Source organism: Arachis ipaensis, chromosome B8 (assembly GCF_059453495.1).
Source record: "Arachis ipaensis isolate K30076 ecotype BB chromosome B8, ASM5945349v1, whole genome shotgun sequence".
Classification (NCBI taxonomy): Eukaryota; Viridiplantae; Streptophyta; class Magnoliopsida; order Fabales; family Fabaceae; genus Arachis; species Arachis ipaensis.
In genome coordinates this window covers 16446279-16452783 of record NC_142443.1, presented here as the reverse complement: position 1 = coordinate 16452783, position 6505 = coordinate 16446279, and the positions used below count along the sequence as shown (strand labels likewise).

The following is a 6505-nucleotide window of genomic DNA, read 5'->3' as shown; positions in this document are numbered from 1 at the left end:
TATAGTCCATTCAATGTTGACAACAATTAGGCCTTGCTCCATTTAGTTATCCCCTAGGTATAGAGGAAGGTCAAATGAAAGTAGTCAACTTGAGTCACAAGTCCTAGCTTCACCTTGTGGGAATCTAGCTTTAGTGCACTCCAAGCCAACTAACAATCCCTAATTCCAAATCAACTATTGATACACTATTCAACTTCTTCCAAAGACCAAACCCTATGCCAAGTGTGAGAATTCTACTCCATAGCTAGTGTTATCATTTTATCAAACATGTGGTGAGCAAGAAGGAAGGTCATAGTAAAATGAGAAGAAAAGTCAAATTGAAAGTATTGCAACACTAAGATCTAACAACAAGTCTTAAAGAGTAGCAATGAGAATCCAAAATAGAGATGAAATCCAAAATTACAAAGTTGAATTTTAGATCTATGAGAATTGATCAATTGTATCTACTACTTGAAATTGGAGAAGAAAATCTATGACATGAACAAAGTGGAGTGAGAATTGTAGTGGATCTCACCAAAAAGTCATTGAAAATTCAGAAATTAGATGAGGATGAACCCTAGTGAAGCTTGGAATCTCCCTCTTCTTCTCCCAAAAAGTGTAACTAACTCTCTCTTCTCTCCAAAAAAGGGAAAAAATCTAGATCTAGAAGAAAATGAACTAAAGTCCCCTTAACCCTTGCTCCTTTTGTCTTCTTAAGCTTTTCCCGCCAAGGTGCTTCTCCAAAAGTGGGATCCTTAACTGCCTCCACGCCTAAGTCACGTGACTTCATTAAAAAATCATTTTCGCAAATCGGCGCGCACGCGCAAGGTGCGCGCACGCGCCGTTGAGACGTCTTGTAATGTGCGCGGAGGCGTGATGTACGCGTGCGCGCCCATGAAGATCCTGGCTTAGCCGCTTCTCAAGCCGGCTCGTGACTTGGCTCTTGGCTTTTGGCTTCGCGTTGCTCAATCCGCGCGGGCGTGCCAGGTGCGCGCACGCGCCCATGCGGAAATTTCCAAAGCTTAATCCTCATGCTTCCTTCCTTTGTACCCGTCTTCCTTCTCTCCTTCGGTCCATTCCTACTCTATATCCTGAAACCACTTAACACACAAGTCACGGCATCGAATGGCATCAAGAGAAGATTAGAAAATGTATCTATTTTAGTGCAAAATAAGCATGTTTTCATTCATGAGGCAGAACTAGGGAAGGAATGCAAAATCTTGTATTTTCATATAGAAAGTGTGTTGAATCATTGATAAAACCCCTGAAATCAGCACAAGATAGACCCTCAAATTGGGGTTTGTCAGGGCTCTGGTTGACTCTGTTTTGAGAGAAGCTTACTGTGCCTCTTTTCCATGTTTACAGAAGGATGACCTTGAGTTTTAAACACAAGGGGGTCCTCATTCAATTGAAGGACTAGTTCGACTCTGTCAACATCAATCACAGCTCCTGCTGTGGCTAGGAAGGGTCTTCCAAAGATGATGGATTCATCCTCATCCTTCCCAGTATCTAGGACTATGAAATCAGTAGGGATGTAAAGGCCTTCAACCTTTACTAACACGTCCTCTACTTGTCCATAAGCCTGTTTTCTTGAATTGTCTGCCATCTCTAATGAGATTTTAGCAGCTTGCACCCCAAAGATTTCCAGTTTCTCTATTACAGAGAGGGGCATGAGGTTTATCCATGAACCAAGGTCACACAGAGCCTTTTCAAAGATCATGGTGCCTATGGTACAAGGTATTAGGAACTTTCCAGGATCCTGTTTCTTCTGAGGCAATGTCAGTTGATCCAGATCACTTAGTTCATTGGTGAACAAGGGAGGTTCATCTTCCCAAGTCTCAATACCAAATAATTTGGCATTCAGCTTCATGATTGCACCAAGGTACTTGGTAACTTGCTCCTTAGTAACATCCTCATTCTCTTCAGAAGAGGAATACTCATCAGAGCTCATGAATGGCATAAGGAGGTTTAATGGAATCTCTATGGTCTCTAGATGAGCCTCAGATTCCTTTGGTTCCTCAAAGGGAAACTCCTTATTGATCACTGGACGTCCCAGGAGGTCTTCCTCCTTGGGATTCACGTCCTCCCCTTCCTCTTTGGATTCGGCCATGATGGTTATATCAATGGCCTTGCACTCTCCTTTTGGATTTTCTTCTGTATTGCTTGGGAGAGTACTAGGAGGGATTTCAGTGATCCTTTTACTCAGCTGGCCCACTTGTGCCTCCAAATTTCTAATAGAGGACCTTGTTTCATTCATGAAACTTACAGTGGCCTTAGATAGATCAGAGACTAAGTTTGCTAAATTAGAGGTATTTTATTTAGAGTTCTCTGTTTGTTGCTGAGTGGATGATGGAAAAGGTTTACTATTGTTAAACCTGTTTCTTCCACCATTATTAAAGCCTTGTTGAGGCTTTTGATCCTTCCATGAGAGATTTGGGTGATTTCTCCATGAGGGATTATAGATGTTTCCATATGGTTCACCCATGTAATTTACCTCTGCTATTTCAGGGTTTTTCAGGATCATAGGCCTCTTCTTCAGAAGATGCCTCTTGAGTACTGTTGGATGCAGCTTGCATTCCATTCAGACTCTGAGAAATCATATTGACTTGCTGAGTCAATATTTTATTCTGAGCCAATATGGCATTCAGAGTATCAATTTCAAGAACTCCCTTCTTCTGAGGCGTCCCATTACTCACAGGATTCCTCTCAGAAGTGTACATGAACTGGTTGTTAGCAACCATGTCAATGAGTTCTTGAGCTTCTACAGGCATTTTCTTTAGGTGAATGGACCCACCTGCAGAAGTATCCAATGATATCTTAGCTAATTCAGACAGACCATCATAGAATATATCCAGGATGGTCCATTCTGAAAGCATGTCAGAAGGACACTTTTTGGTCAGTTGCTTGTATCTCTCCCAAGCTTCATAGAGGGATTCACCTTCTTTCTGTCTGAAGGTTTGAACATCCACTCTAAGCTTACTAAGCTTTTGAGGAGGAAAGAACTTGGCTAAGAAAGCCGTGACCAGCTTATCCCAAGAGTTCAGGCTATCTTTGGGTTGAGAGTCCAACCACACTCTAGCTCTGTCTCTTACAGCAAAGGGGAAAAGCATGAGCCTGTAGGCTTCAGGATCTACTCCATTAGTCTTAACAGTATCACAGATCTGCAAGAATTCAGTTAAGAACTGAAAAGGATCTTCAGATGGAAGTCCATGAAACTTGCAGTTCTGCTGCATCAGAGAAACTAATTGAGGTTTCAGCTCAAAATTGTTTGCTCCAATGGTAGGGATGGAGATGCTTCTTCCATGTAAATTGGAATTAGGTGCAGTAAAGTCACCAAGCATCCTCCTTGCATTATTATTATTTTCGGCTGCCATCTCCTCTTCTTGTTCAAAAATTTCTGAAAGGTGCTTGCTGGATTGTTGTAATTTAGCTTCTCTTAGTTTCTTCTTCAGAGTCCTTTCAGGTTCTGGATCTGCTTCAACAAGAATATTCTTGTCCTTGCTCCTGCTCATATGAAAAAGAGGGAACAGAAAAATAATAATAGGGATCCTTTTTACCACAGTATAGAGGTCCCTGTGTGAGTAGAAGAAAAGAAGGAGAAAAGAATGTAATGTAAGGAAAGAAAAATAAGGGTGAGGAGAGCAGAGATGTGAGATGAAGAGAAGGATTTTCGAAAATTATTTTTGAAAAATGGTTAGTGATTTTCGAAAATTAAAAGAAGAAATAAATCAAAATTGAATTTTGAAACAATTAGTTAATTAAAAAGAATTTTTGAAAAAGAGGGAGATATTTTCGAAAATTAGAGAGAGAGAGAGTTAGTTAGGTAGTTTTGAAAAAGATAGGAAACAAACAAAAAGTTAGTTAGTTAGTTGAAAAAGATTTGAAAATAAATTTTGAAAAGATAAGAAGATAAGAAGTTAGAAAAGATATTTGAAAATCAAATTTTTGAAAAAGATAAGATTTTTTTAAAAAAAAGATATGATATGAAGAGAAATGATTAAAAAGATATGATATGAAGAGATATGATTAAAAAGATATGATTTTGAAAAAGATAAGATAAAAAGATATTTTTGAAAAGATATGAATGAAATTAGTTTTGAAAAAGATTTGATTTTAAAAATCACAATTAATGACTTGACCCACAAGAAATCACAAGACATAATTCTAGAACTTAAAGTTTGAATCTTTCTTAACAAGTAAGTAACAAAATTGAAATTTTTGAATCAAAACATTAATTGTTGAAGATATTTTCGAAAATTATGATATAAAATGAAGAAAAAGATTTTTGAAAAATATTTTTATAATTTTCGAAAATAAATAAGAAAAATGAAAAAGATTTGATTTTTGAAAAATATTTTGAAAAAGATAAGATTTTTAAATTGAAAATTTGATTTGACTCATAAGAAACAATTGAATTTTTAAAAATTTTTGAAAAAGTCAATCCAAATTTTCGAAATTTATGAGAGAAAAAGGTAAAGGTATTTTTTTATTTTTGAATTTTTAATGATGAGAGAGAAAAACATAAAAAATGACTCACAACATGAAAATTATGAATCAAAACACATGATGCATGCAAGAACACTATGAATGTCAAGATGAACATCAAGAACACTTTGAAGATCATGATGAACATCAAGAACATATTTTTGAAAAATTTTCGATGCAAAGAAAACATGCAAGACACCAAACTTAGAAGTCTTTCATGTTCAGACTCTATGGATGCAAAAATGCACATGAGAAACAAGGAAAGACACAAAACAAGAAAACATCAAGATCAAACAAGAAGATTTACGAAGAACAACTTGAAGATCATGAAGAACACTATGAATGCATGAATTTTCGAAAAAAATGCATAAATTTTTAGAAAAAATGCAATTGATACCAAACTTGAAATTGACTCACGACTCAAACAAGAAACACAAAATATTTTTTTTTTGGATTTTTCGAAAATTATTTGAAAAAGAAAAATAAGGATTCCAAAATTTTTAATATGAATTCCAGGAATCTTGCACTCTTAGTCTAAAGCTCCAATCTGAGGGTTAGACATGGCTTAATAGCCAGTCAAGCTTTAGCATGTAAATCAGGTGGATCAGCAGCAGGTGGATTAGCAACAACTAGCTTGCTCTTGATAATGTTGGGTTGGAAGCCCCAGTCCAAATGAATTTAGACATGGCTTTACAGCCAGTCAGGCTTCAACATGCTTCATAAAACACTAGAATTCATTCTTAAAAAAAATTCAGAATAATTTTCGAAAACAGATGAGAAATTTTTGAAAGATTTTTTTTTTTTGAAAAAATTTTTGAAAACAAAACAAAAAGAAAATTACCTAATCTGAGCAACAAGATGAACCGTCAGTTGTCCAAACTCGAACAATCCCTGGCAACGGCGCCAAAAACTTGGTGCACGAAATTGTGATCTCAGGCAACGGCGCCAAAAACTCTGTACGCACGTCTTAATAAATCGTTTTTCATTCACAACTTCGATACAACTAACCAGCAAGTGCACTGGGTCGTCCAAGTAATAAAACCTTACGTGAGTAAGGATCGATCCCACGAGATTGTTGGTATGAAGCAAGCTATGGTCATCTTGTAGATCTCAGTCAGGCGGATATCAAATGGTTATGGAAGTTTCGAAAATAAATAATAAATAGACAGAAAATAAAGATAGAAATACTTATGTATATCATTGGTGAGAATTTCATATAAGTGTATCGAGATGCGTTCGTTCCTCTGAACTTCTGCTTTCCTGCTGTCTTCATCCAATCAATCTTACTCATTTCCATGGCTGGCTTTATGTAAGGACATCACCATTGTCAATGGCTACTTTTCATCCTCTCTGTGAAAATGGTCCAATGCGCTGTCACTGCATGGCTAATCATCTGGAGGCATCACCGTGGTCAATGGCTGCATCCCATCCTCTTGTGAAAATGGTCCAAATTCTCTATCACGGCACGGCTAATCATCTGAGGTTCTCGATCATACTGGAATAGGATTCACCCTCCTTTTGCGTCTGTCACTACGCCCAGCACTCGCGAGTTTGAAGTTCGTCACAGTCATTCAATCCCAGAATCCTACTCGGAATACCACAGACAAGGTTTAGACTTTCCGGATTCTCATGAATGCCGCCATCAATCTAGCTTATACCACGAAGATTCTGATTAAGAGATCCAAGAGATAATCATCCAATCTAAGGTGGAACGGAAGTGGTTGTCAGGCACGCGTTCGTGGGGGAATGATGATGATTGTCACGTTCATCACATTCATGTTGAAGTGCGAATGAATATCTTAGAAGCGGAATAAGTTGAATTGAATAGAAAAATAATAGTACTTTGCATTAATTCATGAGGAACAGCAGAGCTCCACACCTTAATCTATGGAGTGTAGAAATTCTACCGTTAAAAATACATAAGTGAAAGGTTCAGGCATGGCCGAATGGCCAGCCCCCATGATCTAAGAACTAGACGTCCCCAGATGTCTAATACAATAGTAAAAAGTCTTATTTATACTAAACTAGTTACTAGGGTTTA

General features: G+C 37.4%; 1 non-coding gene across 1 annotated transcript; it reads left to right on the top strand.

Annotated features, from left to right (window-relative positions):
• Nucleotides 1–2849: 2849 nt before the first annotated feature.
• Nucleotides 2850–2957, top strand: LOC148547319 (small nucleolar RNA R71). Its single transcript, XR_015897362.1, has one exon. It is a non-coding gene; the product is annotated as a small nucleolar RNA R71 (small nucleolar RNA).
• The last annotated feature ends 3548 nt before the right edge of the window (nt 2958–6505 follow it).